This window comes from Poromitra crassiceps (genome assembly GCF_964638095.1).
Source record: "Poromitra crassiceps genome assembly, chromosome: 20".
In the NCBI taxonomy this organism is placed as follows: Eukaryota; Metazoa; Chordata; class Actinopteri; order Beryciformes; family Melamphaidae; genus Poromitra; species Poromitra crassiceps.
Window position 1 is genome coordinate 26,811,825 of NC_139637.1, and position 27,264 is coordinate 26,839,088.

General features: G+C 45.8%; 1 pseudogene across 1 annotated transcript in view; it reads right to left on the minus strand.

Moving 5' to 3' along the window:
- LOC310794707 (myosin-7-like) overlaps positions 1–27,264 on the minus strand; it is a 109,179-nt pseudogene that overhangs the window by 9,358 nt on the left and 72,557 nt on the right. Inside the window, exons 31-41 of the transcript XR_014553963.1 lie at positions 26,645–26,771; positions 25,823–25,941; positions 22,883–23,079; positions 21,975–22,158; positions 20,304–20,469; positions 17,706–17,830; positions 17,489–17,604; positions 16,185–16,371; positions 15,003–15,212; positions 12,047–12,172; positions 10,089–10,179 (exon numbers count right to left, since the gene is read on the minus strand). The product of XR_014553963.1 is annotated as a myosin-7-like (transcript). The remainder of the gene's footprint in view (positions 1–10,088; positions 10,180–12,046; positions 12,173–15,002; positions 15,213–16,184; positions 16,372–17,488; positions 17,605–17,705; positions 17,831–20,303; positions 20,470–21,974; positions 22,159–22,882; positions 23,080–25,822; positions 25,942–26,644; positions 26,772–27,264) is intronic.

Consider the following 27,264-nt stretch of genomic DNA (forward strand, 5'->3'; position numbering starts at 1 on the left):
ACATAGCTCAAAGCTGTTGTGTGGTGGGCTGCACATACAAAATTGGCAATTAAAGTTTTTTTGTACTCCTGAGCAAAACAACGAAGCCATTGAGAATTGACGAGAAGAGAAATGTGGATCTAGCTGTCAAGGAAGTAAGTGTTCATCTTCGTATATATATCAAGCCCCCAGGAATAGCGCTGGGCTGTGAAGCCATTTGAACATGGTGGCGAAGCTCTGTATTGCAAGTCACGTGACGCCATGCAGCCCAGAAAGGAAAATTCCCATCCACTTGCATGGGGACCCCGGCAGCTGTTAAACCCAGGGGAATTTTTTCCAGGTGTCACTCAAAGTATAAAACGACTCTTTTAATTATCAAATAATTTTTTATGGGGCATTTTTTCTTCAGAAGCCACTAAGAGCCATATACGGGGGTATTTTCTTCTTGTAATACATCCATGGGTGGGAGGGGTGGGAGACCTCATGGAACACGTCATGGCACACATGCGCACTTCACCTTGGGCCGCATGGTCAGGAAGTAAAACCAGGAAGAAAACCCCCCATGATGGCTTGATGCGCCAGTGAGCAGCCTCCGTCCGAATGCATGGGTGGGCGTGGCTCGTCCCCTATCCAGTTCTTTTAATACATCCATGGTATATATGGGGCCCTATCTTCGTACAGGCGATATCCCCTATTAGCGCTTGTGCACCTGTTTGCGCGTGCCTTAACGCAGGGAAGATTGCAGTCCGCTGTCCAGGTGTTATGCCAAGTTTGTACCCCCCACCAGGCAGCAGCAAAACGCATCCCCACCTCACGGGAGCATATTGTAATGATTTATACAGAAACATAACTGTTTAAAAAGAATATAATTGTTTGGGTAGACGTGACCTCCCTGTTTTAAGTTAAAACAGCCCCAAAATATGGTGGTGATGCACGGTGGTGCGGGGAAGCATAACTCATCACAACAACGGGTGCAAACACAGATTAGGCGTCCCAAATCATTTATGCACGGCGCAAACGGGAATTGGGCGGTGTTAACCACCAGAATTATTCACAGGTGTGGCCTGGCAATGCCTGGGCGTTACATCAATCAAACCAGATTCTCGTCTCGCAGTCCCTGTAATACAGTTTGCGTGAGGCATGCTATCTCATAACGACACCATCACATCATATACCTGTTAAAAACATGTGTTTTGATGCAATTTGGGTTATTTTGTTGACTGGGGTGGGAAAATAGAAACGTGTTTGCAGCGGGTAAATGGCGGAGACAAAAGAAAAGATTGGAGGATTTACAGTGGACTCAATTAAAACTCGACTCGTGCCGAGGCTTGTGCCAGATCGGCTGTGATGCCAACGACCCTCCGGGTTATAGCAGGTGAAGGTGAATAGCCTATTGCAAGTAGGCTACAAAGTACAAGTTTTCTCAATTAATTTACCATAACCCCTCCTTGCAATGTGATAAAAGTTTCTCAGTGAATTATAGTTGATTGCCTCACCGAATAATCTGCTGGTTACCCAATTTTAGCAGCAGAATGTGATGTCCTGGGGTGGCACGTCCGTGTGTAATCAATGGTAATGACGTTTCTGGGCTGCGCTGAGATTATGGTGCGCTCCAGCGAGGTATTTAGCACGTAAGAGGTCCTTTTCAAAGCTCTTAGCGCAAAGTAATCGCGCGCTGCTGACAATAGGATAATGCCATCTATCCCCACATTTTAGCGCTGAAACGCCTACTTTGATATGTGGCACGCCTATGCCCAGTATAATTATAACAGGCATGCGCTTGTGCCCGCCCCCAATTTGCATTGCACGGCGTTAAACGAACGCAAATGCTAAATTACCGCTTTTGGGAAGATAGGGCCCATGATCTTTGTGTGCAACACGCGACCATGCACGCAACATAGGAGAACGCCAGGACTGGGGCGGGGGGAGGGGGGGATTCATTTTGGACTTGGTTTCTGAATGATGACGCGCTCCGCAGTGTCTATAGAGACAGTCGGCATGTGTGGGAACGCCCACAACATGTTATACGGCTGGCGCGCGAGTGGGGTAAAACCGCCCATATATCTCAATGGGCTGACTCACGAAAGGACAGTGCTGCGTCTCTAAACTACAGGTTTGGGGATTCTAGAGCAGAACACAAGACGTCTGCTCAGATGTGCGTTTACTGCGGTGGTTAAATCCCCCATCGTGTCTGCCTGGGCTGGGCTATCAGCTAAATTCTAACTTTGCTGAATGGATAGAACAGGGGATTTACCCCACCCTGACCACGTTCTTAGCCAGGCTGAGCCAGCTAACCCAGCGTCTATGACGAGACATCACCTCAACCTATACTCAAAATTAAAATCAAAATCCCCTGCAAGATTCTTCTGTTGGTATTCACTCTTGTTTTGAGTTGCTTGGTGGATTGGATGATTGCACTCCACAGTAATAAGGACAAAACAACACATATTGGCCATTTTTACACTTTATTAATTTTACACTGTCAGGGACCTCAGTAGCGTGTGGAAGATCCATACGCTGCCACAACAGCTTGGTACCACAAATTAGGTGCCAATCAGGTGCCACCTGTGACTGGCACACACCTGCCAGCACTTGAAGCTCAAAACAAGAGTGAATACCAACAGAAGAATATTGCAGGGGATTTTGGCAAAAAATGTTGGGGCGTTACCCACACGTTTAGCTGTGTTGCTCATACCACGAATGCACGATCCTTACAAGTTGTACCTCATTGTAAAGGTGACTAATCAGGCTTTCCAACGATATAAAATACAATACCAATTGGTATTAGTAAAGGGGAGAAATAATCGACCGAAATAACGTTTCCGAACTTTTTTTGAGGAGTTTATATATGCTGGGAATTATTTTATTTAGTTTTTGTACCATGGCATTAGTCTATTGGAATTGTGCTTTCATTTCATTTGCTCGCTAATTACTGTATGTGTCAATTATGTTCTTATCACCATTCAATCAAAGAGTACAACTTGAAGAAGTGTAAATGTCGCATTTTGGCACGCGTCCATAACCTGACATCACCGACATGTTTGTCACGATTGTGACTTTGTCAGACTTTCCCTATGTATCTAGTCCCCTCATGCTTCACTGTCTAGGTCCAGCAGATCTATGTTAGTCTCCAGTCTGTGTCTTGTTAGTAATCACCCAGCTGTTCCCATGTCTAATCACTTCCCTCTGTGTATTTAGGTTCCTGTTCCCCTCTCAGTCTTTGTCTGGTCGTCAGCGTGTGTTCTGTCCATGTTACCTGTCATTATATGTTACCTGTTGTTTCATTAAATATATGCCCAGTGTTGGGTTTACTCATCATCCACCTCCTGCTGTTGTCCTGCAATTAGGTCTGGGATTCTACGCAAGGTTTGATAGATGAGACCCAGGGGTCTCATCTATCAAACCTTGCGTAGAATCCCTAATAAGGATTCCTAGGACTGTGTTGAAAATAATGACTAACCTATCAGTGATGGCGCGCACACCTGAACGAATTCCCCGTTACCAGCAGCTGCCACAGTGATTACGCACAGGGATCTGCCCCATATCCCGTCCCCTGCATGCTCAAATCCAACCAATGGTCAATGCAAATCACCACATGAAGTTACAGCGCATATAAACGAGCCTGATTATCAATTCAAAATCAAATGAGAGTGGCAACATGTTGCTGGCTGCGGTGAATGCAGTGAGCGCAACAGGAAAAAATAAATAAAAGTGGTCCGATTTAGAGATGGAGGGAAAAAGGGGGATTTGGTGCGATAATCAGAATGTAATGTGTATTATAAGATTGCACCTGAAACATGTACTGTATTCACTTCAGTCAGCAGCGCCGAGGCACACCACTGTGTGGTGTGTGCCTTTGTCCCCTCATCTCGCCGCAGTGCCAAAGCGCGCACACAGGCAGCCATGGATTCTCTACTAATTCTAACCGATTTCTGCTATTAAAAATTATCTGTAAACTCTGTCATCTGCTGGCTAATTATGTGTGTCAATTATGTTCTTATCACCATTCAATCAAAGAGTACAACTTGAAGTGTAAATGTCGCATTTTGGCACTCATCCCATTGCGATCTTGTCCATAACACCAACATGTTATTTGATAGCCTATTGTAGCCTAGATTTCTAGACTACTGACTAGAACGACTGAATCAACTTGATCCATACATATTTACATGAGGCCCTTTCACAAGCTGGCTACCTGTAACTTAGTACTCAGTGGAGTGGTTATAAATGGACTGTGGTTTTTATTCTGGAGTAGGTGTCAGTGCGGTGGTTCATGTTTTGCTCGTCTGTTTCGTTGGTTTTTGTGTTTATGCTTTATTCTGATAGTTCTTCGATTGAGAGATTGATCCCTGCTGTCTTTTTCTGTTTAAGTTTTCAATAAAATGTGCATAAAGAAGAAGTCCCAACATGTCCCTAACATGAAACATGACAGAAGAAAAGATGGCTGCCAGCGCTAAAAAGAAGACGCAAAATATCCCTAACACAGTTGAAACATGACAGAAGATGGCTGCCACTGATAAGAAGTCCCAACATGTTGTCCCTACCACAGTAGAAGCATGACTAGGGATGTCGGTGCCGCGTCTATGTGCCGACAGTCCGCAATGCCGATAGCCCACAAGCAGAACCAGCTGAGCGAGGCGGTGTGCAGCGTGTCGGTGGACCGGCTGGAGCTAACCTCTCCCAGCCGCCATGCCTAAACCTAACCTCTCCCACCCCCCATGCCTAAACCTAACCTCTCCCAGCCCCCATGCCTAAACCTAACCTCTCCCAGCCCCCACGCCTAAACCTAACCTCTCCCAGCCCCCATGCCTAAACCTAACCTCTCCCACCCCCCATGCCTAAACCTAACCTCTCCCACCCCCCACGCCTAAACCTAACCTCTCCTAGCCCCCACGCCTAAACCTAACCTCTCCCACCCCCACGCCTAAACCTAACGTTGGCATTTCGGGCTGTCGGCACTGCGGGTGGTCGGCATAGCGGGTGGACCCCGGGATGTCACAATACCAGAAATGGAGTAATTTAGTAGTCGATACAAATACTGTACCAGTGAAATTCCACGATTCTCTATACCAAATCGATACCACAAAAACAAAACCATAAATCCCATGTAGTTCAACATACACTCCTTTATTAGAAATATTTGAAGTGATATGTAGCCTTCAAGTATTTAAAACAAACAATACTGTGTGCTTAAACAAAACAAGTGGCATGTAGCTTTCAAGTGTTAATAAAATACTACTGTGCATGTAGCCTTCAAGTATATAAAATAATAATACTGTGCTTACGTATCAACAAGTGGCATGTAGCCTTCAAGTATTAAACAATAAAATACTACTGTGCATGTAGCCTTCACGCGCGTGTGTGCGTGTGCTTAAAATACAAGCAACTTTTTATCACAGCATTTCAATTGGAGTAACCAGCCCAGACAGGTGGGGAAAGAGAGAAACAAAGGTTGTCTAGAATAAGGAGAACACTGACCAGGCTCCAAGTATCAAGTCCAGCACACCTGACACAAGTCGAGAAACTGTGTGCAATGTCCAGCTCAAACTATATTGCTGTGCATAAAAATAGCAACAGTAAAGAATACAATAGGATTATGTGCTACCATTTTGTGTAGATGCCAGATCCCTATAAGAATGGCATCATTTTCCGTGGCTTATTGAACCTTTTCTTGACCAATTCAAGGCTTTTTGGTAAGGAACACCAACATATATCAACGTTGTCTTGGGTCAGTCTTGCCTGTCTTGGACGGACAATAATCCCTGAGGTACTGAATAGTGAATACTATCTCAGAAGCACAGCTTTATGCAGCAATACACATATTATACTTTCTGGCAAAAATCAGATAGCTGAGGTAATGCGTTTCCATTGGTTTTCCACCAGGAGAGTGGGTCCTGCTCAGAGTCAGCAGCATCAACTTCTGCCTGTTGTGTTGTTGTTGTTGTTGTTGTTGTAGTTGTCCCTTGTATGCTTGGAAGCAGATGTTTCAAATAAGTCTTGGACTTTTGATGGCCTGGCTTGGCTTGTTGATGGCCTGGCCTGGCTTGGCTTGTTGATGGCCTGGCTTGGCTTGTTGATGGCCTGGCTTGGCTTGTTGATGGCCTGGCCTGGCTTGGCTTGTTGATGGCCTGGCTTGGCTTGTTGAGGCCTCTGCTTGTCCTGGGGCTCCTGGCAGTGGCACATCAGCAGCAGCACCTTCCCTTACTTGGTCCAGAAGACGTTGTTTGACATCAGCCTCAAGGCGAACAAAGCTGTCTTTAAACCTAGGGTCAAGCTAGGTGGCAGTGTTCAAAAGCAGCTGTAACTTTTTGACATCATGACGTTGGTTTAGATAATCTCTGATTGCACCGATTCATCATCGAGGCATGTGAATATCTTCCACATCACTGGTAACACAGAGGAGAGTGTTGTGTTCTTCTCACCACTGAGTGCATCAGTAAAAGGGCTCAGTGGTGCAAGGACATCCCTCAGAGTCTCTAAAGTTGTAATGTCACTTTCTCTGGGCATCAGATGCCATTTTTTTCTGTCCTCTACCAGCACCGCACACACAGCTTGCTGCTGCTTCAAAAACCTTCCCACGAATCCCACCATATCATATGTACAATTCCACCTAGCGGGTTCATCATGTATGAGTTTATGGGCCGGGAGATCTTTGATTTCTGACTTTTTTTGTCAAATTGACGTGAAAGCTTTGGTGATCTGATGAAGGCAGATATGGTTTTATGAAGCCGTGACACACTGCAGATACCCTGTCAATATTAATGACACACTGCAGATACCCTGTCAATATTAATGACACACTGCAGATACCCTGTCAATATTAATGACACACTGCAGATACCCTGTCAATATTAATGGCTTTGTTGACTGCAAGGTGCAGATTGTTGCCGTAACATGGGGTCCATGTGTAAGTGGTCATTCAAGGCCTTGATGCTGTTGGAGGCACTGTCTGTTGTACTGTCTGTGAGGCACTGTCTGTTGTACTGTCTGTGAGGCACTGTCTGTTGTACTGTCTGTGAGGCACTGTCTGTTGTGATGCCTGTGAGGCACTGTCTGTTGTACTGTCTGTGAGGCACTGTCTGTTGTACTGTCTGTGAGGCACTGTCTGTTGTGATGTCTGTGAGGCACTGTCTGTTGTACTGTCTGTGAGGCACTGTCTGTTGTGATGCCTGTGAGGCACTGTCTGTTGTGATGTCTGTGAGGCACTGTCTGTTGTACTGTCTGTGAGGCACTGTCTGTTGTACTGTCTGTGAGGCACTGTCTGTTGTGATGCCTGTGAGGCACTGTCTGTTGTGATGCCTGTGAGGCACTGTCTGTTGTGATGCCTGTGAGGCACTGTCTGTTGTACTGTCTGTGAGGCACTGTCTGTTGTACTGTCTGTGAGGCACTGTCTGTTGTACTGTCTGTGAGGCACTGTCTGTTGTACTGTCTGTGAGGCACTGTCTGTTGTGATGCCTGTGAGGCACTGTCTGTTGTGATGCCTGTGAGGCACTGTCTGTTGTACTGTCTGTGAGGCACTGTCTGTTGTGATGCCTGTGAGGCACTGTCTGTTGTGATGCCTGTGAGGCACTGTCTGTTGTGATGCCTGTGAGGCACTGTCTGTTGTACTGTCTGTGAGGCACTGTCTGTTGTGATGCCTGTGAGGCACTGTCTGTTGTACTGTCTGTGAGGCACTGTCTGTTGTACTGTCTGTGAGGCACTGTCTGTTGTACTGTCTGTGAGGCACTGTCTGTTGTGATGCCTGTGAGGCACTGTCTGTTGTGATGCCTGTGAGGCACTGTCTGTTGTACTGTCTGTGAGGCACTGTCTGTTGTGATGCCTGTGAGGCACTGTCTGTTGTGATGCCTGTGAGGCACTGTCTGTTGTACTGTCTGTGAGGCACTGTCTGTTGTGATGCCTGTGAGGCACTGTCTGTTGTACTGTCTGTGAGGCACTGTCTGTTGTGATGTCTGTGAGGCACTGTCTGTTGTACTGTCTGTGAGGCACTGTCTGTTGTGATGCCTCAGGAGGCACTGTCTGTTGTGATGCCTCAGGAGGCACTGTCTGTTGTGATGCCTGTGAGGCACTGTCTGTTGTGATGCCTGTGAGGCACTTGTCTGTTGTGATGCCTGGCTGCCATTCTGGAAAGGTCTAACCTCCATTCCTCTGCAATGTTCTCTTCAAAGGCCTCCTTCAAATTCTCACCTGAGTGTTCTGTGTTCAGGCCACTGCAGCCTAAACACCAGGAGTGCATCTCCCATGTCTTGGTCATCTAGTTTTTTTTGTCTTCAAACAATAATATTTATTAAACAATAATAATAACAATATATCTACTGTATTAGGTCCAGTAAGGGGAATTCCATGGACCCTTCCAATGAAGAAAAGTACTCTAAAAAACCCTCCAGGTCATTCAGGAATTTGAAAGTTTCAAGTTTCAAGTTTTTATTTGGATCCCCATTAGCTACAGCAAAGCTGCAACTATTCTTCCTGGGGTCCACAAAAAGGGTCGTCTTCGGCAGCTGGAGTGGAGGAAGACATTGGCGATGAAGTGCTGCGGGGAGAGATGGGGGGTGTCTCGGCAGTGCAGCAGAGAGAGATGGGGGGCGTCTCGGCAGTGCTGCGGGGAGAGATGGGGCGTGTCTCGGCAGTGCTGCAGAGAGAGATGGGGGTGTCTCGGCAGTGCTGCAGGGAGAGATGGGGGTGTCTCAGCAGTGCTGCAGGGAGAGATGGGGGTGTCTCAGCAGTGCTGCAGGGAGAGATGGGGGGTGTCTCGGCAGTGCTGCAGGGAGAGATGTGGGGTGTCTCGGCAGTGCTGCAGGGAGAGATGGGGGGTGTCTCAGCAGTGCTGCAGGGAGAGATGGGGGGTGTCTCAGCAGTGCTGCAGGGAGAGATGGGGGTGTCTCAGCAGTGCTGCAGAGAGAGATGGGGGGTGTCTCTGCAGTGCAGCAGAGAGAGATGGGGGGTGTCTCGGCAGTGCTGCAGAGAGAGATGGGGGGTGTCTCGGCAGTGCTGCAGAGAGAGATGGGGGGTGTCTCTGCAGTGCAGCGGAGAGAGATGGGGGGTGTCTCTGCAGTGCAGCGGAGAGAGATGGGGGGTGTCTCTGCAGTGCAGCGGAGAGAGATGGGGGGTGTCTCTGCAGTGCAGCGGAGAGAGATGGGGGGTGTCTCGGCAGTGCAGCGGGGAGAGATGGGGGGTGTCTCGGCAGTGCTGCAGGGAGAGATGGGGGGTGTCTCGGCAGTGCTGCAGAGAGAGATGGGGGGTGTCTCGGCAGTGCTGTGGGGAGAGATGGGGGTGTCTCAGCAGTGCTGCAGAGAGAGATGGGGGGTGTCTCGGCAGTGCTGCAGAGAGAGATGGGGGGGGGGTGTCTCAGCAGCTACCTCAGCCTCTTCGAAGTCCAGGCCTGCTGGATGCTGGCGCCGCTGCCCTGAACGGCTCCACGGGAGGAGGCAGCAAGTGAGGGGAATGCGGCCTGCGTATACGAGACAACCCGCCTCATTCGCCTGATAGACGGCAACGCTCTCCAGGTAGTCCGGCTGAGGAAGAGGGCAAAACGGGAGAGTGGACCAGGCCTCCGCCATCTTTATTAACAGATATTGATCCGGAGCTGCTGGAGCTCTTTTTTCCTCCATGGGTCATCATGCTGCCAAGTTCTGAGCCAGGCAAGTTATTTTTTCTTTCTTTTTTTTTTATTCACAAGATTGATAAGCAAACAGAACAGTGTGTACGTGGACTTATAATTATTTCTGACAATTGCAGGTAGCAGCAGGAGCATTTTTCTCCGTGAGGTAAACAGAGAGAGAGAAGGTAAAACACCAAGGTAAACCCATGTGCTTACATTATATATGGTACAAAGTGGGGTGATTACGGGTAAAGCCATCCTTTAAACAGACGTTTTCTGGAAAGTTTTGTTCTTCTTTGTCGGATAGCAACTATTGCATGCTTCCTCCAAAATCTTCGAAAAATTGGTACCTAGAAAGGATGCAAATAATGTATCCTACCTGTTTCAGACAGCCTAAAACTGAGTAATTACAACATCCTAGCTAGAAATGCTACCTATATAGGTAGATTCCCTGCGTTTCAGACAGAGCCATTGTGGTTCAACAGAGTCTGTGTTGGTGGTGTTTTTCTACCTTTCACTGTGGCCTCCATGTTCTTCTTCATCCTCTCCAGCATGGTGCTGCTGTCCTGCTCCTTCTTCAGCTCCTCTGCCATGAGAGCAGCCTGGTACGCATGCACACACACACACACACACACACACACACACACACACACACACACACACACACACACACACATTACACACACACACGCATGCACGCGCACACACACACACACACACACACATTACACACACACACGCACGCACGCACACACACACACGCACGCACGCGCACACACACACACACACGCGCGCGCACAAACACACACACACACACACACATTACACACCAGGGGCCGGATTCACAAAACAATGAAAAAAAGTTTATTCTTATGATTCGTCCTAAGAAAAACCTTAGGAATATGGTATTTTTGAAATAAAATTTCTCAAATCTGTTCTTGATTAAATAAGCAGAGATGGGAAGTAACTAAGTACAAATACTAATTTACTGTAATTAAGTAGGATGGTATCTGTACTTTACTGAGTATTTATTTTTTCAGACTTTTTACTTTTACTCCCTACATTTCAACACATATCTGTACTTTCAACTCCTTAGATTTTCTAAACAGGCTAGTTACTTTAGTTTTAATGCACGACAGACATTGTTTATCAGTCCCTCTCGTCTCACGCATTATATATGCACCTTTTTTGTGGAAAAACCATATCACACAAATTATTAATCAAAGTATAGTCTTTACTCTTTATACATCTTAGTGGGTGTAGTGGTAGATACAGAGGTGGGTAAACTATTCAAAGTGAGTAGTTTCCCCTCATTGATTTATACAGGTGATCTGAAAATAGATAAGACAACTGTCTGCCTCATTTCAAGAGGTGGGTCAACTGCGTTTACTTGCATTTACCGTCCACTACACCCCTGATCTTAAAACACGCTTGGAGGAGATCTTTTAAGTTTAATAGTCTTCGAATTACATTAATATGACATGCGTTTCAGTTAGCTTTGCACAGAAACAGCCGGTAGAATTATACTTGATAACATTTCAGAGCTTGTACTTTTCTCCTTTTGAGTAAACAAGTTGAATCAGTACTTCTTGTTTTAGCAGTCTTTTCTTTTACACAGGTAACTGTACTTAAGTAAAGAATGTGTGTGCTTTTTCCATCACTGAAGACATTGAGAAGGACTTCACGGCAACGTAGAGCTGCCACAGTGGAGAAGAAAAATCGACTCAGTATCTCGTTATGACGAGATCTTTTTCAAGATCATTTCACGTTATAATGACATACCAACTTATCTCATTATAACGAGAAACTTTTCTCATTAGTCGTTATAATGAGAAAAGTTTCTTGTTATAATGAGAAGTTATGTTATAATAACAAAACGTATAGATTTTTTTCTCCCCTGTGGCAGCTCTACGCTGCCGTATCAGGTAAGCCTGAAATCTAGGTACTGACAGTTTTAGGTAAACCTGTAATCTAGGTACTGACAGTATTAGTTAAACCTGTAATCTAGATGACAGTATTATGTAATCCTGTAATCTAGGTACTGACAGTATTAGTTAAACCTGTAATCTAGATGACAGTATTAGTTAAACCTGTAATCTAGGTACTGACAGTATTAGGTAAACCTGTAATCTAGGTACCGACAGTATTAGGTAAACCTGTAATCTAGGTACCGACAGTATTAGGTAAACCTGTAATCTAGGTACCGACAGTATTAGGTAAACCTGTAATCTAGGTACCGACAGTATTAGGTAAACCTGTAATCTAGGTACTGACAGTATTAGTTAAACCTGTAATCTAGATGACAGTATCAGGTAAACCTGTAATCTAGGTACTGACAGTATTAGGTAAACCTGTAATCTAGGTACCGACAGTATTAGGTAAACCTGTAATCTAGGTACCGACAGTATTAGGTAAACCTGTAATCTAGGTACTGACAGTATTAGATAATCCTGTAATCTAGGTACTGACATCGGTGATGGCCTTCTTGGCTTTCTCTACAGCACTGCGGCTCTCCTCCGCAGCCTCGTCCACCTCTCCAACCAGCACAAACAGGTCCGATTCCAGCTTCCGCTTGTGATTCACCAGACCACAGTTCTGCAATCAATCAATTAATCAGTCAGTCAGCCAATAATCAATTAAGGAATCAATCAGTTAATCATTAATAGACAAGCACAGGAATGAGTCGTAAGACCTGCCTGAGACCCGGATGTTAGTGCTCCCAGTTCCCTCGTCTCAAAGGCAATGAGTCAAGGATGATTGTATGGGACTCTAAGGCTTATAAAGTGGCCCTTCAGCCGGAGGCGGAGCTCGCCATCTTCGGCTGCTCAGAGTCCTCTCTGCTCCTCCCTACGGCTATACAACAGTCTCTGACACAGGGGACGACTATCGCCAAGAGACTGATTTTGAAGGAGTGGAAGTCCCCCTCTCCACCTTCTTTTCAGCTGTGGCTGACAGACATGGTCTCAGTTATACATATGGAGAGACTTCGGTTCCTGAGGACCAATTCATGTTGGAAATTCACAATGATCTGGGACCCATTTCTAGCCAACTTAGATGAGGTTAAGAGCGACAAGTAACTTGCTCGACTGACTTCTCATGGACCCCTTGCATGGGATTCCACGCACATTCCTTACAAGCACATGGGAACTTGATGCGGGTGGTAGCGCTATTTTGTAATATTAATGTTGGTATATGTATGTTTTGTTTGTTTTTGTTTTTTGTATGAGCCTGTTTTTGTTTTCTATGTTCTGAAAATTATAAAATAAAATGAAAAAAAAAGATGATTGTATGGGGATACAAGGGCTGCGTTCCAATACCCATACTTGTACTTCTTTCTTGTAGTATGTACTGCCGCTGCCCTCACAAAGTATGGATTGTAGTGTGCAGCATGCATGCAAAATGCATACTATTGGGACACACTACATCTGTCGTCACGTGAGCTTCCTGAACTCCGACCTCTTGCTCACTTCCGCCGACGTCCGCAGCGCCACATTTGAGTTTTTTTTTTTTTTTTTTTTTAATTCAATAAACAAAGTCTGGCAATAACAAACAGTACATTATACAAAAAAATCAGACTAAGCATTTACAAAATTGGAACAGACAATCAAATAAACAAATTGCTGTTGTATTGTAATGTATGTTGTTGTTTCTAATAAACTGATGTGGTGATACTTACATGCAGTCTCATTCTTAACAGTATAATAACGTGCATATTTCTGTCAGTGTTTTTATCATAGTTATTGACGTGTTCACGGCGTCATGGAGGTGGGCGTGGATTATACACGCAGCTCACTCAGTGCGACGTAACTCCAGTAGGTGGCGGTAATGCACAAAAAGTTGTTTGCCAACCGCCATAAAACATTAGAAAAAGAAGAACTTCCGCTGCGCAAAGGATTGTGGGGAAGTTTGGCTGGCGCAGCATAGATCGATGCATACTCCGAAATAGGAGCTGATGTAGTACAACATCCTGGTACTCTTGGCATACTGCATCTGACATACTATGTATTGGGACATACTAATTCTTTTTTTGCCTACTAAATAGTATGGAAGTATGGGTATTGGAACGGGGCCACGGTCTGTGGTCTGTGGACCCGGGGGGTCGCGGGACACCACTGGGTGGGTCGCGAAATGATTTCCAGAATGTGTGAAATTGGCCTAAAGAATGTGTGAACTACACAAAATGTGTGAAATACAATTTAAAAATGATTAAAAAGAGCACATTTTAATCATAATTGTTTTGTTAATGAAATTCTCATGTGCGCACAAACATTTGTATGCTTCAACCACCTCCGTGGGATAGTGGGGGATCACGAGCCTCTGGCACCGTTATTTTGGGGGTCAGGGCCTGAACAGTTTGGGAACCCTTGAACTAAACGTTACTTATTGTGGTAATCAAAAATAAGTTTGGCAGGTCTGCACGGCCCTGCCTTCCGGTCACAAGCTAGCTTCTCTAAGCTTTAAGCTGCCAAAATGCGTTATGCGTTTGTGGCTGAACCACAGTGGTTCTTTTTTATCTTTTTTTATTTCCCCACCCCCGACTTTTCTTATCCCATTTTTATCCCTCATTAGTGCTAATTTTAATGTATTTATCCTGGTTGCTGCTCCACCCTCTGTCGATGTGGGGAGAGCCAAAACTGGCTCCATGCTTCCTCCGAGAGGGAGCGTACCTATGTTCCCCGGGTCCTATATTCCCCGGGTCCTATGTTCCCCGTTTTTGTGGGACCGGGGAACATAGAACCCTTCCTAACCTCCCCCAGACCCTAACCCAAAACCTAACCTCTCCCACCCCTCACGCCTAAACCTAAGGTCGGCATTGCGGGTGGTCGGCATAGCGGATAGACACCCCAAATGTTATGGAGAGTGTTAAAAACGGGGAACATAGGACCCGGGGAACATAGGACCCGGGGAACATAGGGATGACCCCCTCCGAGACATGGGCAGTTAGACAGCCGCTTCTTTTCACCTGACAGGGGAAGCTTCACCGGTAGGACATAGCAGGTGGGAGGATCACGCTATTTCAATGAGTTCCCCTCCCTCCAAACAGGCGCCCACGAATGACCAGTGAAAGGCCCTTTTGATGACCCCACCCGGGCGGTGAGAACTCATCCTTCAGCACTCACAGCGTCCCAGGTGGGAATCGAACCCAGGACCTTCTAGCTGTGAGGCGATAGCGCTACCACTGCGCCACCGTGCCCCTCAACCACAGTCACGGCTTCAGGATTCCCTCAGTCATTGAGGATGCTGCTTTCTGATGCATATATAGGGATTGCTCCTGTTTGTCTTAGTTTTGTCTGCATATATGTTGTCTGTAAATAAAATAAAAAATCTGTTTTATGTCCTTGTTGTGAAGACAAGTCTCTCTTGAAAACGAGATCTTGGTCTCAGTGGGACCTACCTGTTAATGAAATGAAATGAAATGTGTCACCTGGGTGTTGAGCAGGTTGACCCTCTCTGCAGTCTCCAGCAGCTCGTGTTCGGCCATCTTGCGGGTGCGGTCAGTCTGCTCCAGCACGCCGCGGATTTCCTCCCCCTCCGCCTCCAGCAGGTGGCAGCGCCGCTCCACCAGCACCAGCTGCTCCTTCAGCTGATTGGTCAGCTGCAGCTTGTCATCAAGCTCCACTTGCTGCTCTTTCACCTGAGACAGACAGGAGATGAGTGAGAAGACGGTCAGAGACAGGTCTCGAACAAAGTTCATTTTCTCCTGATTTGTCTGAAAAATGCCATTTTACTGAGTGTTCAGAAATGAAAAATTGGTCCAATATTAATTCGGTGACTTTGGGGCGAAAGAATAATCTGTCCTAATCTGTGCTCACGTTCACTTCTCCCATTGACTCCAGTAGACTCAGGACTTGCAGCTAGTCTCCGTGGGCAAGGCCAGATTAGCACTCCCAGGTGGTGTATGGTCAGTACCTGTGTCTGTAGGTGGTGTATGGTCAGTACCTGTGTCTGTAGGTGGCGTGTGGTCAGTACATGTCTGTAGGTGGTGTATGGTCAGTACCTGTGTCTGTAGGTGGTGTATGGTCAGTACTAGTGTCCTCTAGAGAGAGAGTGGCGTCAGCGGAGGACCAAAATGCGAGACTCATTAGCCAATGAACAGCCAGGAATGGGTCTCGTGCTACTTTTGCATGCTAAAATAAAGCTGATAATGTACAATTTGATTCAAGGGATGAAAAACCCTTTCAGAGTACAACACAAACTGTCTATTTTGCTGCAACTCGAGAGTGCTGCTTAATCCAGGACCTTACTTCCTGGAACTCTTGAGAGAAAAAAACTGGTCCATTGGAGTGAATGGAGATGTCGCGACTCTTCTATCTACACGGCTCTGGTCAGTACATGTGTCTGTATGTGGTGTATGGTCAGTACCTGTGTCTGTAGGTGGTGTATGGTCAGTACCTGTGTCTGTAGGTGGCGTATGAGCTTCTGGCTCTCAGCAGCATGTCTGTTAGCATGTTAGCGTGTATGGTCAGTACCTGTGTCTGTAGGTGGTGTATGAGCTTCTGGCTCTCAGCAGCATGTCTGTTAGCATGTTAGCGTGTATGGTCAGTACCTGTGTCTGTAGGTGGTGTATGGTCAGTACCTGTGTCTGTAGGTGGTGTATGGTCAGTACCTGTGTCTGTAGGTGGCGTATGAGCTTCTGGCTCTCAGCAGCATGTCTGTTAGCATGTCTCAGCTGCAGCTCCATCTCGTTCAGGTCCGCCTCCATCTTCTTCCTCAGACGAACCGCTTCGCTACGGCAACGCACCTCTGCCTCCAGGCTGCTCTGCATGCTCTCCAGGGAGCGCTGGTGGCCCCGCCTGGTGGACAGCACCAATATTACAACTACATCCATTGTATGCTCTTATCCTGCATGTAGTTCATAGTTTTGGTTGTCAGTCTCTTTGTTAGTTGTTATTCAGTGACATCGTTTTAAAGGTCCCAATTCGTGCAGCTGTAACCTCTTAAAACCGTGTGTCTCTGGTCCATAAAACATGATTCTGGATTAATTTGTCGAAAATATAGGAACCCCGTTCATTCTGATGGAGTTGTCACTTCCTCATCTCGTCGCTTCCCAAGAATGGTCTGTTTCTATAATATATTCAGAACTAACAGTTCCCATTGGCTGCTGAGGGAGAGCCCGCCAATCAGATTAGCGTCCGTGGACCAGCACGCTAGGTTGTGTCCACAACTAACGTTAGCAACGAGCTATCGCTAACTTAACGGTTGCTACGCTAAAGAGGACATCTCAAAATGCCTAGACTTACCGAATGCACCTCCGCAGTTGCTGGATCACGTACAGTTGGCATCGCTCCAGCTAGAAGTGTTAATTTTGTGGCTATAGACAAAATGGTGCAGGTAGCTTGTGTGAGAGAGACCCGCGCAGTATGCTTAAGGACCCGAGTGACGTCACATTAACCCGTCTGGGGGAACAGAGCGTTAGGGGGCGTGGCTTGAAGGAGACTGCAGGGGGAAGCTGGATAGGGACAAATCCAACTGTGGCAGTTCTGAGCTTGTGACCACTCATTACAGGGAGGGATGACAGCAGTATATATGCATTTACAAGTAAAAACAGCTTTTGCACGGAATGGGACCTTTAAAGTTCCTTCCATTACTTTTAAAACTGCATCTTTCATGGTGATATCATGCTGCACTAGTACTGATCAGAATCACTTTTATTGCCATAGTATGCAAGTTACGGAATTTGTCTTAGTCTCTGTAAATTTAAATAGTGTCTGTAGGTGTAAATATACGTCTAACAAATACAAATAGGATTTTATTTTTACAATCCTCGCATCAGATAAATCTCTCGCCGGTCGCCACATTATAACCAGCCCCAAATTCCTCTTTCAACAGGAAATACTTCAAATCAAGGAAGGAGAGCTGCTGTTTCTGGGTTCTATAAAGTTAGGAGAGTTGGTGTCTCTCTCTCGGTACCTCAGGTTATCGATCTCCTCGTCTTTCTCTGAGATCTTCCGGTCGATCTCAGCTCTGATCTGCTCAAGCTCCATCTGAACTCTCACAATCTTACTCTCTTCGTGCTCCAGAGTTCCCTGGACACACACACAAACCATAACAATAGGAATACAACGTCATAGTAATAATCACACACACACACACATGTAGATGCGTTGACCTCAGGGGGTCAGTTTACCTCTGCCTCCTCCAGAGCTGCTCTGATGTCACCCTTCTCCACGTCCAGCATCTTCTTCGCCCTCTCCAGCTCGTTGATGGTCTTCCCTCCATGACTGATCTGCTCCGTCAGGTCCAGTATCTCCTCTGGATCACACACACGGACAATAGCCAGTCCATCAGTCAGAGAGAGAGAGAGAGAAGGGGGGGGAGGGAGGTGAGCGAGTACCTAGAGGCACTAGAGGTGTACAGAGACGTACGGTACGTAGGCTACAGTAAGCCACTACAAAATGCTCAAACTGCCATTGAGTGACTGGAACGATGTTATGTTAACCATTACGAGTCACGTGCGTCCTGGTAGCTCACCTGGTAGCACGCGCACGACGGAGGCGCACGCCGACACGGGACCCGAGGTCCTTTGCTGCACGTCATCCCTTCTCTCTCTCTCTCCCTCTCTCTCTCTCTCTCCTTCACTCTCTCTCTCTCTCTCTCTCTCTCCCCACCTTTCCTGTCTGACTACTGTCCTATATAAATAAAGGCACAAATGCCCCAAAAATAATCTAAAACAAACAAACAAAAAAACATTACGAGTCACGCTGGTTTCAACGCTCCAGTTTTGAAATCTGATGCCCTTGTGTTGATATTAAAGCAAGGAAATGTGGCTATACTGTATATACTATACTGTTAGGTTAGCCATTGAACTAATAACCTACTGGCCAACGGTTACACCGCTGGTTCCGCCCACTGACGCTCAGAGTGCTCTCCCATTGGCTGAAACGCTCTGTCGCTCAATCATCCCCTAATCTGATTGGCCGCGATGGATTATAGACGGTTTTAACTTGACAACAAAAACATTCTAAATTGAACCCCCGCTCACTTCCTGTTGCAGTGTTTGCTATGGACATAAAAGAAAAAAAAACATTCAAGTGCAGGACTGACCATTCCGTGAAAACCGTCTATACAGCTGAGCGGCGAAAACAAAAGTAACGATGTCGAGTGAATATTTCTGCAGTTTGCTGAATGCTGAGAAAAAGGAAGTGCCGTGGGGTTGCGCTGTGGTGAAAACCGTCTATAGACCAAATCACCGTGACGTCACCATGTAAACAAATTTACTTCCGGGTACCACTTGGGGAAGGCGGCAGGTTTAAATGTGCGTGTTGTCATATAAATGCTGTCAAACCCTCTCGCTGTTTTCGGCCGACTACTTTCAATTTAAATGGTTAAACGGTTGGTAAACATGCTTGTCCGACGTATCTAGCCTTTCTTCTGTGTTTGTTTTATGTAGTGTTAGCTAGCTAATAATGTTTTTTTGCAGACTTGTTAACGTTACAGACAGAGCTACCGACGCCACGTTAATTTAATTTAGCTTCAAGTCTACTCTGGTCTGGTCCAACAGGTAAATTAGCTAGTATGGTCTCCACTAACGTTAGTGAAAGTGTTGTTATGAATGATATTAAACAACAACACAACACGGACGAACGATTTTTGTCTTCTTTGTCTGTTTTTGTCTTCAACACGTCAGTTTGTGCCGTCCACCGCCATTATAATGTGTGGACCCAGGGGTACCCGGAAGTAAATGTAAACATCCCGCTGATTTGGTATATAGGATGAGTAGTTCCTTAACTCTTAAAATAATAATGTACACAGTATGCACAGGATCTACCCTTCTGTCTCACCACTATGTGATAGGTGTCAGGTGCTAGAGGGCACACTGTCACACGCTTTTTGGTTTTGTTCGTCACTATCCGGATTCTGGGCCAAAATATTTCACTGGTACTCTAAGGCCTATGGAATAGCCCTTCAGCCGGAGGCGGAACTTGCCATCTTCGGCTGTTCTGAATCTTCTCTGCTCCTCCCTACGGCTGTGCAGCAAACTCTGAGGGGATGACTGTCGCCAAGAGACTCATTCTAGTTTTCAGTTGTGGCTGACGTACATGGTTTCGGTTGTGCGCATGGAGAGACTCAGGTACATGAGGGCGAACTCACTTCGGAAGTTCTCGACTATTTGGGACCCGCTCCTGGCCTACTTTGACGAGGTCAGAAATGAGTGACTCGTCCAGCTACTTTAAAGGACTCCTTAATTTATTATTATTATTATTATTATTTTACCTAAGCACCTTACACGTCTGGTAGCACTGTGTTGTAATGTCGGTATGTGTTGTTTGTTTTTGTTTCACTTTTGTTCTGAAAATTGAAAAATAAAATATATCAAAAAAAAAAAAAAAATGTACACAGTACACTCTTGTACCTTTGCCTTTCCCGTTTTTCAATGTTTTTTGTTTGTGTTTTTTGTTATATGGTCACGATTCTCTAGGCGATCTGGTTGGATTGGTTCCAGGCTAAAAACTTGATCTAAAGATTTTTCGAAACGTCTATGGAGGAGCAAAACTTGTGCACACCTTCTCCACGTGCAAAATAGAGGTTTATTTGATGATGATGATGATGATTTTTTTCTCTCTCTCTCTGAATAATAACGAGCAACTTCGGGTAGAAGAAGCATCTGTTTGCATCACATCATGCTGGTTGGGATTATATAATAATAATATTATATATATATATATAATATATATATATATATATATATAATATAATAATTGTTGGGATTGGGGTTCGCGTCTACCTTGCAGGTTCCTGTTCTCTCGCCTGATGGTCTCCAGCTGGTCCACAGCCTCTTCGTAGCAGTTCTTCAGTTTGAACAGCTCTGTGCTCAGACTGCGAGACTCTCTCTGAGACGCCTCCAGCTCCGTCTGGCTCTCCTCAAACTTCACACGCCAGTCACTCAGCACCTGCAGCACACACACACACGCACACACACACACACACACACACACGCACACACACGCACGCACGCACGCACGCACGCACGCACACACACACACACACACACACACACACACACACACACACACACGCGCGCGCGCACGCACACACACACACACACACACACACACACACACACACACACACACACACTCTTATTAGGGCTATGCGATACATCAACATCAATAGTAATATATATCAGTGATAGATACTTCATCAATGCAATGAGAAAATAGTTCAATATGTAACATTTTTGATATGTTCCTTGATAATGGAGCGAACTACGCGTGACACACAGACAGCCAATCATTTAACAGATACATTCTAAAGTTCCCTCCTAAACATATTGGACCGGACGTTTGTTTAGTCTCCATCTCACACTTTGAAGCTGCAACACTAAAATTTGTGTTTTTCATTGTTTTGTTAACATTAAAATTATTACCTGTGCGCCTTGATAAATAAGGTGGTTCAAAATAATCTCTTGGTCTTCATTAAAAATAGCTACTGTAATTAAAAATGATCAATAATTATCGATATCGACTGATATTTTACGCAGGCCCGGTTTTACAGGGGTGCAAAAGCACGTATTGCACCCTTATTTTAATTGTCTGCATGCTCAGTTGAAAAGAGTGGTACAAAAAAAAAATATATAAAAATAAATAAATGCTGCAGCTGCACACTTACTGTTTAAACTTGAATTATAATTGTTGTTTTTCTTTGTTCTTTGATGTGAATTTATGGCTTTTTGGCACCTACATGTAACCTTTTAAGGTTGAGATAATTGTATTATCATTATATGGTCCAAATATTTCAGTAAAGCACTTGAAACACTTGAAATATTCTTGTTTGGCTGGTATCATTCTACTTGAAATGATGGTAAAATGCATTATTTTTAGTAAGATAACATGTCAACTTTTTTTGGCCTTTGGCCCGTGCATGTGCACCCCTTCCTATCTAGGATGCATCCCTAGTCATCTTGTTCTGGAACCGGCCCTGATTTTACGTCGATACATTGTTTGGTTACAGTACAGTACATCGTCCAGCCCTAACTCTGTAACAAAGGACACTTCATCTGGACACCCAGGTGAACTTTTAACTCTTTTATAAGAATGGAGTTTGGCATGTTATCTTGGAAAGTGACACTGTGTCCCAAATCCAAAATGTCAACAATCTTCATTTTAGACCAAGACCTCCACACGATTGTTTTGGCTGACAACTGACAAGCAGCTGGCAAAGTAGACTACCTCACTAGCTACACTGTAGCGTTTGGTGTCAGTAGACTAACTCACTAGCCACACTGTAGCGTTTGGTGTCAGTAGACTACCTCACTAGCCACACTGTAGCGTTTGGTGTCACTGTCAGTTGGGTGAGTGTGTGTTCCTCTCTGACCTCTGACCTTTCAGTTGGGTGAGTGTGTGTTCCTCTCTGACCTCTGACCTTTCAGTTGGGTGAGTGTGTGTTCCTCTCTGACCTTGTCAAAGTTGCGTTGCTTCTTGTCCAGAGCAAGCGCCGCGGCATTGGAGCGCTCCAGCTCCACCATCAGGTCTTCGATCTCGGTCTGCAGACGCAGCTTGGTTTTGTCCAGAGACAAACATTTAGCCTGAGATGCCTCCACAGCTTCCTCCACCTTCTGCAGTCTGACTATCAGCTTCTTCCTACAAACAACAACAACAACAACCAGAATCAACAACAAGTACAGTAGGCTAGCTAGCTTGGAGCTCTTCAGTCAGACCATACCTAGCTAGCTAGGTAGCTGTTAGCAAGCCGTTATGTTACAGTAGAGTTGCTTGCTAGCTAGCTAGCAGCAGCTAGTAGTTTGGTAGAAAGAAACTCGTTCCGGCATGAAACGTATGCTCACAACAAGGTCTGTGGACTATCTTGAGTAACCGGGTCATGATATCTGGAAAGGGACAGCTCAGCTGTTGAGTTTTTGACGCTTTCCGAAGGCAGCTTCACGTGAGATGATGATCACTCGACAAATCCATCTTAACACGCTCAGTCTATCCAGTCAACGTCCCATGAGGCGGGATTTAGGTGTGACGACGGTGAGAAGCTAGCTAGCAGCAGCTAGTAGTTTGTGATAGACAGATGATTCATCCAATCACCTGCCAGGTATTATTTGGAAAGTGTATGCCTCTTTCAAATGGTTTCCCCGAGTGGCGAGCGACTCGTTCCCCGATGGTTATGTGAAAACAAACCATTGGGCAGTGTCAGGGTAGCTCTCTACAGCCAATATCTCCAAAACTGGGCACCTCACATCAAAATAATCTAGATGGATGATTAGCACTACAGATAAGAGGAAAATGATGTATTTTTGATTCAGGGTGAACTGTCTCTTGAATAAGATTTCATAGTATAACAGCAGCAGTGGTGTCTCACTTGTTTTCCTCGAGCTCGTCGATGCGCAGCACGGCGTCCGTCTCATACTTGGCTCTCCACAGCGCCACCTGGCTGTTGGCATTGGACAGCGCTCTCTGAAGCTCCGCCTTCGCCTCCTGCTCCTCCTCAAACTGCTCTCTGAGAAGACTGCAGTCATGACGAGACGACTGCACCGCGTGGGCCAGGGAAACCCGCGCCTAAACACACGCACACACACACACACACACACACACACACACACACACACACACACACACACACACACACACACACAAACTTGGATTTTCACATTTCCGCAGTCATCGATACAAACACAAGGGGACCTATCTTGGTACAGGCGCTATCCGCTTCACCTGTTTGCATGCCTTAATGCCTGCTTTAGGGCCTGTGTCCACCTAGTGTCTTTTCCTCAGGTCCAGCGTCTTTTTTCAGTTGTTTCCAATGGGGGGAGAGCGTATGCCGGCGCACACGGACGTGTAGAGAAAGTGCGCTGCACGCAGCGTCTATTTTCAGAGCGCTCCGCCGTTTTTGTGTGCTGGCTCCCAGCACTCCCAGCTGAGAATAATTTAACTTTTCAGAAAGACGCTGGTGTCGGGTGCTCCTTTTCTGGCAACTAATCATATGGAGAAACTATCGCAACAGAGACAGAAAGGCTCAATTGTGGGAGCAGATTGGCTAAACACTTAATATTTCTGGTGAGTGTTGTGCTTACTGCTTTTAATAACGTAGCCTACCTGTGTTGTTAGCTTGCTAGCTGTCAGCTATCAAGCTACTACCGCACTGAACTAACGTTAGTTTGAGACTACTTCCTTGTATATTGTGCGCTGGGATCAGCGCTACCCAGCGCACTCCCAGCGTTTAACAGTCGGAAAAAGACGCTAGGTGGACACAGGCCCTTATGCTATCGTCCCTGCAGGGACAATTATAGCAGTCCGCCTCGCACAAGTGTCCAGGTGTTACTGTATGCAGAGTTTTGCACCCTCGCCCGGCCGCCGCCAAACGCATCCCCACCTCACGGGAGCATATTGTAATGATTTATACAGAAACTTAGAAAAAAAATGATATAACTTTCCCCCGTTGTTATTTTTTGTTCTCGCTTAATAAACCGAATGTCTTATGCTCACTCAAGATTCTCTGGATACACGTGTTGGCTTGGTTCGAGTCTTAAAACTCGCTATAATTGGATTTATCGAAATGGAGAAAATGGAGACAAAACGGACTCTACTTCCGGGGCAAATTACGTCACGAAAAGTCACGTGCCTGTTGAGCTCTATAGTGACTCATGTCTAAGCCTTGAGATGCAAACATTTTACATCTCGGGACAATTATGATGCGAGGTTTGGATTTCTACATATTTACAAAATGGGCGTTTAGCTCTCTCTCTGTCCCTCTTTACACTTCACCCCTAACGAGCTGAATGAGGTTTAGCTCTCTCTCTGTCCCTCTTTACACTTCACCCCTAAAGAGCTGAATGAGGTTTAGCTCTCTCTCTGTCCCTCTTTACACTTCACCCCTAAAGAGCTGAATGAGGTTTAGCTCTCTCTCTGTCCCTCTTTACACTTCACCCCTAAAGAGCTGAATGAGGTTTAGCTCTCTCTCTGTCCCTCTTTACACTTCACCCCTAAAGAGCTGAATGAGGTTTAGCTCTCTCTCTGTCCCTCTTTACACTTCACCCCTAAAGAGCTGAATGAGGTTTAGCTCTCTCTCTGTCCCTCTTTACACTTCACCCCTAAAGAGCTGAATGAGGTTTAGCTCTCTCTCTGTCCCTCTTTACACTTCACCCCTAAAGAGCTGAATGAGGTTTAGCTCTCTCTCTGTCCCTCTTTACACTTCACCCCTAAAGAGCTGAATGAGGTTTAGCTCTCTCTCTGTCCCTCTTTACACTTCACCCCTAACGAGCTGAATGAGGTTTAGCTCTCTCTCTGTCCCTCTTTACACTTCACCCCTAAAGAGCTGAATGAGGTTTAGCTCTCTCTCTGTCCCTCTTTACACTTCACCCCTAAAGAGCTGAATGAGGTTTAGCTCTCTCTCTGTCCCTCTTTACACTTCACCCCTAAAGAGCTGAATGAGGTTTAGCTCTCTCTCTGTCCCTCTTTACACTTCACCCCTAACGAGCTGAATGAGGTTTAGCTCTCTCTCTGTCCCTCTTTACACTTCACCCCTAAAGAGCTGAATGAGGTTTAGCTCTCTCTCTGTCCCTCTTTACACTTCACCCCTAAAGAGCTGAATGAGGTTTAGCTCTCTCTCTGTCCCTCTTTACACTTCACCCCTAAAGAGCTGAATGAGGTTTAGCTCTCTCTCTGTCCCTCTTTACACTTCACCCCTAACGAGCTGAATGAGGTTTAGCTCTCTCTCTGTCCCTCTTTACACTTCACCCCTAAAGAGCTGAATGAGGTTTAGCTCTCTCTCTGTCCCTCTTTACACTTCACCCCTAAAGAGCTGAATGAGGTTTAGCTCTCTCTCTGTCCCTCTTTACACTTCACCCCTAAAGAGCTGAATGAGGTTTAGCTCTCTCTCTGTCCCTCTTTACACTTCACCCCTAACGAGCTGAATGAGGTTTAGCTCTCTCTCTGTCCCTCTTTACACTTCACCCCTAAAGAGCTGAATGAGGTTTAGCTCTCTCTCTGTCCCTCTTTACACTTCACCCCTAAAGAGCTGAATGAGGTTTAGCTCTCTCTCTGTCCCTCTTTACACTTCACCCCTAAAGAGCTGAATGAGGTTTAGCTCTCTCTCTGTCCCTCTTTACACTTCACCCCTAACGAGCTGAATGAGGTTTAGCTCTCTCTCTGTCCCTCTTTACACTTCACCCCTAAAGAGCTGAATGAGGTTTAGCTCTCTCTCTGTCCCTCTTTACACTTCACCCCTAAAGAGCTGAATGAGGTTTAGCTCTCTCTCTGTCCCTCTTTACACTTCCCACTTAAAGAGCTGAATGAGGTTTACTTTGCTGTCTTCCTCCAGCTGCCTCTTCAGATCCTCAGTGTTCTGACAAAGTCCCGTCTTAGAGCGCTGGAGCTGGCCAATCAGAGCGTCCCGTTCCTCCAGACGACGGCTACACTCAGCTGACAGAGAGAGAGAGAGAGAGAGAGAGAGAGAGAGAGAGAGAGAGAGAGAGAGAGAGAGAGAGAGAGAGAGAGAGAGAGAGAGAGAGAGATGATTGGATGAAGACAAAGAGATTTGACACACCTGCCAATATTGGGCTGTGAAAAAGAGGGAGATTTTCTGGTGTAGAACAAATGCATGTACAGTAATTACTTTGAATTAGTCTTAAATTCATAACTCACAGCAAAATAAATAATGATCTAATAAACATACAACATGTACAAAAGAAGTGATCAAAACTAAAGTACAGCATCTAAAATGTACATCGCAAAAAATATCAAGTGCAACCATGGAATAGGTATGTTAGAAGTTCGCCTCTGTGCTTCAACAGCTTGTTTGTGTTTTGCATGTTTGCTAACGTCATTTTCCCCACCGTGTTCTACACTAAAGTCGGCCGACATAGCTTGCAAAACACACGGTATTTGCTAATGTGGCTACTAGCGGTCAGAAACATCTCGCACCAAGTGCAGTGAAATGTGTCACCACGTCTCTTCTTCTGGGGACGTGTTTGATGTTTCATCCGACTGCGGTCCTCCACCGAGAGCTTGTGCGAGTGCAGTGACGCAGTAACGCACCGTGCGTCACCCGTCACTGCACTGCTCTGGGTTGGGTTGCCAGGTAACACAACACATATCCTATTAAGTGTGTGTGTGTGTATTGTACCAGTCTCAGTGAGCGCTCTGGCTTTCTGAGAAGAGACTTCGGCCAGCTGCCTCTGCAGCTCCTCGGCTCTGCTCCGGCTCTCGTTCAGCTGGTCTTCATACGCTCTGCACATCTTCTCCACTCCGAGCTGGCAACAAACACAAACGTCTGTGAGTGACCAGCAATTATGAAGTGTTTGGCGTCGGGGGCGAAAACACCTTCAGCTGTGATATATAATGAGCATATATCATGGCCTGAAGTGAGCTGTTGCTTTTACTGTATAAAACAGTTACCAAGTGTGGCAATATGATAGTAATAGACACCTCCAATTTGATGTGAATTTACCACAGTCAGTAACTTTTTCACCTTAGTATAACAGCTTTTTAGTCTGAGGAGGATGGTAGAGTGACTTGCAACAGGGAGAATGTCACCTCTATTGGTCACACAGCGCCCTCTAAAGGCCTCTCCTGGGACTAAGCAGTTTGGTGCCTGTGTCCCGGAGGCAACATGCGCGCATGCGCTCTACAGCGGGAGCCTTGTGTTCCTGGAAACAAGGAAGTAACTCGATTCGGATTTGCTACGAAAATGACGTTTCACGGAACTATGGATTATTATTTCATCACGTGGTGAGTACCCGATGT